The 12,133-nt window shown below is 37.6% G+C and overlaps 1 protein-coding gene across 12 annotated transcripts in view; it reads right to left on the bottom strand.

Moving 5' to 3' along the window:
- Nucleotides 1-12,133, bottom strand: part of HIVEP2 (HIVEP zinc finger 2) — a 192,209-nt gene that overhangs the window by 81,955 nt on the left and 98,121 nt on the right. For 7 of the 12 annotated variants that reach the window (XM_067010921.1, XM_067010911.1, XM_067010913.1 and 4 more), the window contains one exon: nucleotides 3,139-3,251. The exons of 3 other annotated variants lie outside the window; for them this stretch is intronic. The gene's annotated coding sequence lies outside the window, so the exon portion shown is untranslated. Of the gene's footprint in view, nucleotides 1-3,138; nucleotides 3,252-5,451; nucleotides 5,538-12,133 lie in introns of all 12 variants that reach the window. 2 more of the 12 variants (XM_067010918.1, XM_067010915.1) reach the window with 1 other exon arrangement.

The raw sequence follows: 12,133 nt of genomic DNA on the forward strand, positions 1-12,133 counted from the left end.
TTAAAAGTTTCCCATTTTATTTTCCATACTGGTGTAAGTAATAACAACAAAAAAATAAAAACATAAAGGAACAGATGGATGGATAAACACTGAGTCTGGGGAAATCACAAAATACAGCAATTTCTACAGGAAATAGAGTTATATAGTTTGGATTCTCTAATTTTAAGTAAGATTTCAATAACTTCTGACTCCCAAAATTACTATCATAACTATGTAACTCTCAGCAAATTAATTTCTGCTCTGAAACCTGATTTTCTCAAATGAATATGGGGTTCTTCTTACTTTTCAAAGATTAATCAGCTATAGCAAAGAACCTGACTCTGCAGAACTCATCCAGTGAATGCTAACAATTTTCACCTTCCTTCTTATCTTTCCTCAGCTTAAAGAAGACATACCACTTACATAATTCTTAAATAATTACATCCAATGCAATGAGAGCGTACAAATCTGTGCATCTGGTTTAAAGGTCTATAGTCCAGTTACTATTACCTTAAAATGAATAAGGTCAAGACTAGTCAAAAGCCCTGGCTATCTGAAGGAAAATGGCAGGACATGAAAAGTTATTATAAAGTAATTTGTATTTATTACCTTTTACAAAAAGTACTATAAAAGAAAGACCATTCTAATGATGCGGGTTTTCCTTTTATATTGTGTAAAATTTTATCATGCAAACTTTCCCTTTTTATCTTTTTTACCTTGTTTTCTCTTACTACCAATTTGGAGTGGGGGAAACTGGACAAATTTTTAAAATTTATTATTTGAAAGAAAAATCCTTGCTTGGGTCAATGAACAAGACCAGGTTCAGGCGATAAAGTGATTGAGAGGTTGCTGATTATGATGAACACAGCACAAAAAAAGCTTAACAATTTCATATGAAGTGTTTCCTTACCAAGTGTTTTGTTTAATGTTACTCATCTCTATGTACATTTCTATTATGTCCACAATGATAGGCTAAAGAATCAGTCATGTGATTAATAAAATACAATTATTGTTACATTTAAACCATGATTGTGACTATTACCAACATGAATCACTATTGTCAATAATCGCTACTAGCTACTGAGTCTCTACCTCCTGCCAGGAGTTTAAGCCTCACATAACCTTATGAATTAAGTAGCGTCCTTATGTAATGAACAAAAAAATTATTTTAAAACACAGTGACCTCAGAGAGCTGACTTAACCAAAGACACCCAGATTTCATAGTGAGATAAGCAAGAAGGCCAATGTCCATTCTCAGGAGGCGTTTACAGAACAGTTTCCTAAACATAATTTAAATTAGGTCCCACCAATCAAAATTGAACTGTAGCACTGTGGGGTACACCTTGGGAATAACTGTAAAAGCCAATCCTTGTGAGTAGAAGGAAAATTAAATGTGGCAGACAAAGACATTTAAGTGAGTAGTTCAGAGTATCAATTTTCATCTTCTAACATTATGACTATTGAAGAAATTAAGGCTTTGCTTTTGAAACTTTATCATTTCTCTTCGTGATGGGTTTTTCCATCTAACTGCCTTATATCCCTCTAATTATCAAAAAAATGTTCTGAATGGCACCGTGTGCCCGTAACAATGGAAATTACTGCTCACAAATGAATCTTGGGTCATGAAACTCACAGCCAAATGAAAAGATTCCCTGGGTTTCCACACCTGATATTTCTGCACTCACTGGATGCTCAAAAGCTACACTAACAAATCAAGTTCCAGGGAAGCAGCCTCAAGGAAGATTATTTTAGACAAAGCAAAGGCAGTTGTCAGCATTGTATAAACCATACGCGACAGTATCCCTGAAAAAAGAAACCACCTGACCCGACCACGTCTGAAGATGCCCAGAGGTAAAGCAGACACTACTAGTTCGGTTTGGAAGTCTGCTCCCCGAATGATTAGACGCTCTCCTCTCTTATTTACCATCATTCATCAGATTTTTAAATACTTCTAGTTTATCCAGGGGGAAATTAAATAATGATATGCACAATTTAGAATCATGAATAAAATTGAGAATTTCAGAAACTAAAATCTTGTGACCTAGACTAGGAATACAAAAATTTTTCCAAGTTTTCTGTGACTGTGTAAAGCGTTAATTAAAACATGAGTTTGCCTGGATTAAAACAAAAATTACCAAACCCTAAAATCAGTATCATTTAGATTTCTGATGTCAAAAATCTGTTTGACAGAGCAGGCTTTACTACACTGACATTTTAACAGTAGCCAAAGTCCTGTTCCCACTAAATTCTGTTTTGGCAGTGCCAAGAATTTGCTAAAAGCCTAAACTCTTCCTGGTTAAGAATTCTCTACCTCAACAGCGTTCCAAAGCAACACAGTGCAACAAGGAAGCTGGATTAAGCAAGTCCTTAAGATTTCTCTTCTTATCACAGAAACTAAGCTTTCTGCAAAATGAGAATGGTTTAAAACAAGGAGGGTGGACTTCCCTGGTGGCACAGTGGTTAGGAGTCCCGCTGCCAATGCAGAGGACACAGGTTCGAGCCCTGGTCCAGGAAGATCCCACATGCCATGGAGCGGCTAAGCCCGTGTGCCACAACTACTGAGACTGCGCTCTAGAGCCTGCGAGCCACAACTACTGAAGCCCGTGTGCCTAGAGCCCGTACTCCGCAACAAGAGAAGCCACTGCAATGAGAAGCCCACGCACCGCAACGAAGAGTAGCCCCCACTCGCCACAACTACAGAAAGCCCGCACGCAGCAATGAAGACCCAATGCAACCAAAAAAAGAAATAAAATAAGGAGGGTTACTAATTTACTCAATATATTCTTTATACCTTAGAGTTGAATCTGATACTGTACAGTATAATTACACGTATCTCACTAAAAGTAAAATTTGATATTCTCACATTACCTCAAGATTACAACAAGCAAATAATCATTAGAACAGTAAATGAAGGGATCTGGTTTCAAACTGTACATGACATTTTCTAATCTTCCCATTTTTCTAATCAGGACAGTTCCACCGATGTGGTAAAGACTTATCAACATTTTCACTTAGATAGCATCCCAGACTTCTTTCACAGGTTTTGAGGTCCTCAAATTACTACTGTCAAAACTTCACATAAAGCTCAGTATTTTGCTTGAGAGAGCCTTCCAATAAGTTTGAAATCAAACCACACAGAAAGTACTTGACTCAACTTACCCAGTGGTTAAATGTTAAAGAACTGGTAAAAGAGTGTTCCAAACAAATCAATTCACTTAATTTTTCAAGTAGATCTGATTACCATCGTCTTTTAAAAAATTCAAAGACTGCACCTAATGAAGAAAGAAAAAAAACACAACAAAGAATTGCATTTAAACCAGAGCAGCATTATATGATCTATACATTAATAACACAGAAATCAAAGCAAGATTATTATTATTATATCTTCTCCTAAGTTACTGTGCTACTTAAAACTATAAAACAACAAAAGCATCTGGCAACTAGATTAAATTTTCCAGTTTGGAAATAAAAAGAATGTTCAAGTATAAGAAAAAGCAATAAAATAACAAAGTGCAAGAGCAGAAGAGTTTATTTTCAGTACTTATTGGCATACGGAAGTGATGACTACATAATGTCAGTTAGGACATGTAAAATCAGAGATGAGGAAAAGACACAACTGACTACTTTGGAATTCTATTCATTGGTTCTTATTAATTTATTGATGCAATGAAAATGTGTAGGCTGCAGTTCTTTAAAACTGTTAAGGGTGCCCTAGGTATAGGCAATTTCTCTTGAGGCATATAAACTAATACCCAGACAGATCATTTGGAGAGAATTCACTAGCATAAATTTCCAAATCATTCTTAGAATGTTATACCCTGTCTCCCACAGAAAGTGTTTACTAAAGATCCATAAACAGCTTAATTACGGTTCATAAATAATATCAGTTAGTTCTATTCATTTTACCAGTAGATGTACCTTTTCTGAAGCTCAAATATTAAATTGGTATCTTAGCTCCAAGAGAAAGTTTTAGAGAAGGAAAGCTATATCTCAACGGATAGAACCTAAGATAAATGGAATTCTGGGAGGCAGAGCAGAAGAGTAAGACAGAAAATTGCACAGCTTCCAGCTACTTCTGAATCAGGTCCCCCCAGGGCAGATTAAGTCATTTTAAAGTCCCTGGACATCAGACACAACTATACTCCAGTGAAAGTTCAAAAACCGATTTCAAGGCCATAAATACATGATTTTTTATTATGCAATTTGGAATTAACCACATATTGTCACTCCCCTAGTCTCGCTACACGTATTAGGAAAATTGACAGTTACTTCAGTTGTAAAAAAAAGGAGATTGAAATAGATTTGTTCCCACTATTTGAAGGTAGATGCTCCAACAAAACAAAAAATGTTCCTACCAATGGAGAAGACAAATAGCAATAATTATAGTAAGTAGAAATCCATGGTAGCCATGGGAAATATGTTTTCACTTCCAAGACAACCAATGTCTAGATTCAAGTCTTGCTGCTATTCAAGAAATAGTTATCTAGGAAACTCATTTGGATATGGTCTCAAATGGCTTCTTCATTAACAATGATAAACAGCCTTAATGATTATTCTAGGGTTCTTGCCATAAATATGACAAGACAAATGTCAAATGGTCTGGTTATTTTAATTACACTGGACCAACAAATATAGCACCTAAACAATGAGATGCAAAATGGTATATAATTTGCAGGCTGAGCGTGTAGAGCTGTGTAAATATTTTTTGGTACTTTTACAGGCCCTTTATGAAAGAGTTACAAAGACGCTTTCAAATGATGTTCGGTAACTAACTTCCTATCATCTCTGGATTCTTACATGATGGTTTTGTGCTAGCATACTGTTTAAGTCAGTCACTTTCCAAAAAAAAGCTCATCCCATCATGATGTAGAATGACTTGAAGATTCTTAAGAATCCTTTTCTCACTGATTTTTCAATGTATAATAAGAAACTGACCTGTATGAGAGTCTAGATCTACAATCCTCTTTCTGTCATTGTTCATTTTTTTGGTAAAGAACTTTCTTCTTCAATTATGGAGCTTTTGCCTCATTTCTTGCACCATTTCATCGCTAGCCACCAAGCCAATATCTTATTTAGGTTTTTCACCTACAATATAGCAAGTATGCTCTAGTTTCAAACCTAACTATGGTTATCTGAGTGGTCAGTGACTTCAGCTTATTTAGGAATTTTTCAGTTGGCATGGGCACTTCCTAACAAGCTTCAAGAGCAATAAAAGTACATAAGTACAAAAAGCAATAAGTACAAAAGCAATAAGTACAAAATATGTTAGTCACCTGTATGGATGTATCAGTTAAATGACCACCCTTAACTGACACGGAAGGTACAGATATGTTGCCTGTATAACAAGTGAGCCTCATGTGTACAAACCATGATACAACATTCCTTAGAAATGTTCATTTCCTTGGAAATGACTAACACTTGAGAGATGATGGTTGGTTCCCTATAATTCTTATACCATACAGTAGTACCTACCTAAAACACTTTTATAAGCTGATGAAAACAGTTGAGTCTATTCCTCCTTGCCTTTAACTCGTTTTTGTTGCCTCTGCCTCACAACACTAGGAAAAAAGAAAAGCAAGTCCAAAAAAACCCACTTCAGTCAGTGGTAGTTTGGCTCCATCAGAAAATCTAAATACATCTGAACTTTGTATTTCAGTCAGGTACATACATAGTCTAAACAATGGAGTAATTTATCATTAGCTAATATTTGATCATGCTTGTCACCAACTGGTGTGTTTCAGTCATTTTTGTATAATAAATAGGTGTACCTACAATGCAGGATTAGAGTGACTTTCTCTGGCTGAATGGTTCCCCATGTAGTAGACAGGAACCGTGCTCCCTGAGCTGACCAGGCCATGCCCGGGAACACTTTAGCTGTCTGCGCTGTTGCAACAGTGCACACAGTAAATTAGCTCTTTTAGGAGCACGCGAAACTGCCTTTGAAAGGAGTAAATGACACCCTGGAGTAAGCTTGTGAACTGTAATGTCTTTATAGCCCTGGTACTTAAAGCTTAGCAGCCGTGGAGCACCCTCCTTGTATTGAAGATGAGACTGAGGCCCAGAAGGTCACGGTCACTTGCCTCAGGTCACACAGCCGGAAGGCAGGTCTCCTGACTACTCTTTCTTCTACCATTTTCATCACAGAGCTTCTTTGCCTCCCGTAGGCAAAAGTTCAAGAACACTGAGCAGGAGTTTGCTGAGCACCAACGACATTAAAGGTGCTTCTCAGTTTAGGAAGGGAAGAAAGTGGGTGCAAAGTGAGTGAGAACAGACCCACAAATACCACAGGTGCCATACCACCCTCTTCAGCATAGTTCTAGTCAACTCACTTCTCTGCAAACTTAGTGAAAAACTGGCCAAGGAGAATAGGAGACTGAGAATACCTTAGACTCTTACACACCCAAAACATCTGGGCATATTTTAGTAGAGCTCCAAAATAAGTTGGAAAACAGTGTCCAAACGGTCAGTTAGTACAGCTGCCTTACTTAGTCATAAATACATAACAACATTAAAGACATTTTTAACCAAACACCCTTAATCCCATGACTCAAACACAATTATTTTCATTAAAAAAATGTCTAATCTAGTATTTATTTGCTCCCCATGTAAGCATATTTTCACACAGATGCTCTCATAACACACATAATTAGGCATTCTATTGTTTTCCATTTAACACTTCATAAACATATACTATATTTCCATGTAATTCACAAAGTTCTCATTTTTACCAGCCATATAATATTCCATAGAGTTAGCATGCTTACTTAGTCATTTTGTTAATCATTCCTATATGGGGGAGTATTTCAGATGTTCTCATTTATTTTTAACACTGGAAACACAACTTTCTCCTTAAAATACTAACAGAAATACAATTACTAAATCAAAGGGTATAAATATTTTTATGGACTTCATAAAAAGCCATATTGATGTCAAGAGATTGAAATGACCTATAAAGCCACCGGCAATATGAGCATTCTACTTTCACTAAACTTCCTCACTGTTGTATGTGATTAAATTTGTTTGGTGATGTACTTAATATAAAATGGTATTTTAGGATTGCTTTTTTATTTTAATAGTGATCATAGTCTCCTATTTTAAGATAATTTTATTGTTTCATCTTTAATATAAAATTTTACATTAGTCTATTCACATAATTTGACTGTATTTAGGTCCTAATTTTTCTTATGAAGTTAAATGGCCTTTTCATATACGTATACATTAAATTTTCTACAAATTGTTCCTAAGTTTGTTTTTAGATATTAACCAGTTAATATGTCTGGTGTGTATTCGGATCCTCAGTGTGAGGTATATATTCAAAGATTTTTTGACCAAGCCCATTCTCCCACAATGCTGTTTACTAAACTTGCTAACATATTTTATGTGTATATGGCATTATTATGGGTCCATTTCTGGATTCCTCATTTTGTTACATTGTTCGACATACTTAAAAGGGAATGTTTGTACAGACCTAATAAATGTTATGTGATGGGCATTGTGCTATATAGTTTTCATGTGCATTATTACATGAACTTGTGTATGTGTTAGGTGGTTTTAATTACTGCTATTTTTTTATAGTATGTTTGAATCCATAGTAGATTTAGATTCTACTCCCTAGTCTCTTTTTTTTTCAAATAGTCCTTGATATTTCCTTGTATGCACCCATATACTTGAGAAATTCTCACCCATTTTCCCAGATTATATTATTTGATTAAGTGTATTTTCTACCCTCCATATTCAGCCATACCCAAACAACTGTCATCAAGAGTTTGAATAGAATTGTGTTGAATCGCATATATAAGCATCTTTCAAATATTCTGTTTTCCCATGTAAAGAAAACATAGTATATTATAATGCACCTACTTCTATTACATTTTAACTTTTATATTCAATAAACATTTACATTCCAGAAGTCTCCTCCTTCTGTGTCTTTCCTCATTTCCATTTCACTTGCTTGGAAATACTTTATTCTCAAGTTGAGCTACTAAATTTTGTTAATTCCTCACAAGGTCCCCTGAATGATATCCTGTACGTGTAGGTGAACACTGATTAAATGGAAGACAAGTATTTTAAGCCCTATCCTAAATAAAACATCTTAATTGCCTCAACGAAAATGAAATGAAGCTGTCTGTAAAGGACAAAACCACCACAAAATAATAGCCCTGGCAACCACTTTATTTTCTTAGTGTATTTACAGGACAAAGCCCTGAGTTCATTTAAAACAAAGCTGAATGGCTGAGGTTACCTAATACCCTCTTTCCCCTCCATCTTGACCAATATCTCTTATTTCTGTTATCCGCGAAGTAGGTGTGTATTCACAGAGAGAGAAAAACCAACAGGGAATGTAAAGGACTTAAAATTAAATATTTTAAATGTAAACTTGACTGAGATTAGTCTACATAATGTTGTACATCATAATTAAATCCACGTTATCTTCCTTGATTTAATGGACCTAGATACTCTAACAAAAAATCTCATATTTTATGAAATCGATGTGGTATATGAAGAATTGTAGACACTAAGGTGAAAGGGAAGAGAAGGACAAATAGAAGGAATGGGAGGGGAAAAGCCAGGAATATCTATCTGTGTGAAGGTAGACAAATAAGGACAGGAGTCGTTTTCCATCCACACTTAGAAAGTCACACTCTGTGTCAAATTGAGTGAAAGCACGAATGATGGGCTTCTCCACTTCCCTGAAGAAAGAAACACAGAGAAAATGTGGCAAATATTTAATCTGAGCCTTGTTTCCTGAAAGACTGCAAGATGCCCACAAATTTTCTTTCCCAGAGTTCAAAATAGCAAGTTGAGTGGGTGTAAGCACTTTAAATGCAAAAAAAAAAAAAAGGTAACTAAGAAAAAGGAAATCATACTTTTTGCTCCTCAGTTTGAAATTTTAAAAGAGGCCATTTAAAGGGACTTTTAATGATTTGGATCTAGCGTTTGTCTTGAATCAGAACACAAATACGGTCCTCAATACTTAAACAAGCGCTCTGGCCACTTCTAAACGGTACAGTTTCTATGGGAAGACCACATTGACAACCTCATTCTTACAGTCAGAATGCGCACGTTTCCATTCGGTTACAATCAGATACCTAAATACAATGCTGGCAGAAAGTGAAAGTTTGTTGAAGGTTCACGGCATCTCTGCCCCGCCCAGGGAGAGGGGCCTTCCTCGACAGGGCAGTGAAAACTTTACCATGCGTTACCAGTCACCAGGAGGGCTTGTTAAAATGTAGATTCTGATTCTACAGGTCTGGGTGGGGTCCAGCTTGGAGTTCCCAGGTGATGCTGAGGTCCACACTTCGAGATGCAAGATTCTAGTCTATAATAATTGTTACTGACTTCCAGGCAATGGAAATAATAATCAACAACTAAGAATGTTTGCAAGGTACCTAACACTAGGCTTCTCGTTAGAGGAGATAATAAAGTACCTACGATTAGCCCTGAGCTAACCCATAAAAAATGATTTTTTTTAAAAATTAAGTGCTAAATGCTAAAATGTGCACTAATGATTCTAAGAATAGTAGGAATTGAAAACAGGAAGAGTTCAGTCAGGGCTAGAATAGTGGCAAGGGGCTTCAAAGAGCAGGTTGGACTTGGTCAGGCCCCAGGTTGGGGGGATGTGGATAGAGAAAGGGCAGGACCAGAAAAGGCAGTTCTCGAAGGGAGCTACATGCCTGGCGTTCCGATAAGAGAAAACTACGTCACCTGCTTTGTGGCTGTAGACATCATCGTTAGAAAAGTTAACCAGAATTCACTTTTAACCAGGTGAAGGGAACTCCTGACCTTGTTTAAAATGTGTAGGTTTGGGAATTACAATGCTGTTTGAGGACAGTAAAGCAACAGGCAATCGTGCTTTAGTCTTAAATTTTCTTCACTGGCAACATCAAGAGTTATTAATGACATTTGAAAGGTTTAGCCTGGTACCACAAAGCTACCATTTTTGTATATATATATTTATGTAGTGTATGCCTTTGATTAACTGATGTCTTTAATGATTTTAACAGCATTAGTATATAACGTTTCACTGCAACAGAATTAATAATTTTCTGTTATTCAGAGTGTTTGAATTCTACTTTTATTATAAAAATAAACACTTTTTTTCTCCTAGAAGATACTTTTAGATGGCACATACCCACACAACACCCTCGGCTCCAGCATTATTCTTCCCTTTCCTCCCACGCTGGCTGACAATGGGGAAAAAAACGCATCCAAAACCAGAATGAACTTATTAATGAATTATACCTTAGGGTTTTGGGTTTTTAAAAAAAATCTCCTTAGAGAGCTTTTCCCATCAACCCCCAGTATGTCAGATATATTGTCCAATGGATTCAACTGCAAAGGAACAGAGGATCGCAGGGTCAATATAAACATGAAAATTCAAACTCCACACATTTTTTACTAAAGAAAATCATAGGGCGATGAGGATACCTATAAGCTGCAGGAGGGAAGGGAGCATTTGAAAGAGAAACAGTACGTTTTAGCATTCCCAAGGCAGGTCAACAATCTCACCGAGTTCCAGGTCTGTCTTTGGCACTGCCAACCTTATCACCGTATCGTAAACAATAAGAAATGATATGTGAGCTACCTGCAAATATTACACTTCACATGAGTGTGAAATGCCATGACTATGGTTGAACCACAACTACTATCCCTTCTATGTTTCTGTCCTACAAAACTTCCCTGTGCTCGCTGGAAGATGGAATTTAGGCAATAGATTATGACAAAACTCTGCAAGTTCAAAGTCTCGAAACTTGAACATAAGATACATTCATCACTACAGCTGTGCTAAATGAGGCCCTGGTATTCAGGATGCACGGCTGGCTACCTACTCCCCCACTACTCTCCTCTACGCCCCACTAATCCACTCAGGCGTATCCTCATTAATGACAAGAAAAAGAGATTAATATGAGACTGCTAAATTAACTGTTACCCATGAATGGTTGCAAAATACTAAATAGAAGGCAAATGGGCATGCCCTAATAAGACTGTGAAGTTTATCTTCTACAAATCTCTTCCCCCTTCTATTCTGAACCCTTTCAGGTGTCCTCCCCTGACTAGGTCATGGGATCCGTCACGATGCACTCCCCATCTACTGCAAAAAAGAGCTAATAATCTTTTTCATACTTGGCTGCCAAAAATGTAATACACTCTCATTAGGAAAAGAATTTACTTTATGAAAACAAACAAACAAAAAACTTGGAAGATTATAAAACTTCATACAAATGAATAAATAATGGCTGGCAAAGAGGTATATTTGGGGAGTGGATTTTACTAGAAGAGAAGCAAGAAAGCCCCCCTCTGTGGGAGATGCTATTACTAATCCTATGAAGATCCAGGGCAAGGTACTGTGCCATCTAAACTACAATGAGATATGGTCTGCTTTCAGTTTTGTAAGGCCATTTCTATTTGAATCGAATTGGCCCTTCTGAAGACAGTTCATCGATGAGAACTATTCTCTCTTTCTCTCTCTCCCCCCTCCCCCCTCCCTTTGGCTTGGGTCTGGCCTTTTTGTTAGTCATAAGACATAGCCCCATTTTTTCTTCCCTGGTATCTCTCCTTGTAATCCTCTGTGTTTATGCATCCACCTACTTTTAGAATTACCCACAGATATTACCAGAAGTTTTAAGAGTTAAATTTACAATGGCACCGACTTCTAACTGCAAGCCTGGGACCATAGTGGAAATAGGTTCAGTTAAGAGAGATTTCCCTGAGCCAGAACTGATGTCCTCACTAACCGGGCTGCCAGGCCTAGATCAAATGAAGGTCGATTCACAGTCCCCAGAGGAAGCTGTTCAACTCGTTGGGTCGGTTCCCCTGAGCCCTGCCAAGGAGGCCCTTCAGACTGACATCCAGCCTGGCAGAGCTGGTGTCTTCCCCCAGGCAGAGAGGCCCTCCCCCGAGGACAGGCACCGAAAGCCAGCAGAGTGAGCTGAGCGGCTGGGGGCAGCCACTTGTGGTGACACAAAGGCAGCTCTCTCTGCCTCGGGGGGGGGTGGTGGGGGGGGTGGTTAGAAACCCCTGATGATGACTTGGGCTGTCAAATGTATACTGCGAGACAGGACATCCCTCCTGGCCTTGTGGGTGAGTGAAGCCCAGGCCAGGGCAGCAACAAAAGCCTGGCCCGAGGACAGCGTGCTCCTCACATCAAAGCCGG

Source organism: Kogia breviceps, chromosome 13 (assembly GCF_026419965.1).
Source record: "Kogia breviceps isolate mKogBre1 chromosome 13, mKogBre1 haplotype 1, whole genome shotgun sequence".
NCBI classification, from domain to species: Eukaryota; Metazoa; Chordata; class Mammalia; order Artiodactyla; family Physeteridae; genus Kogia; species Kogia breviceps.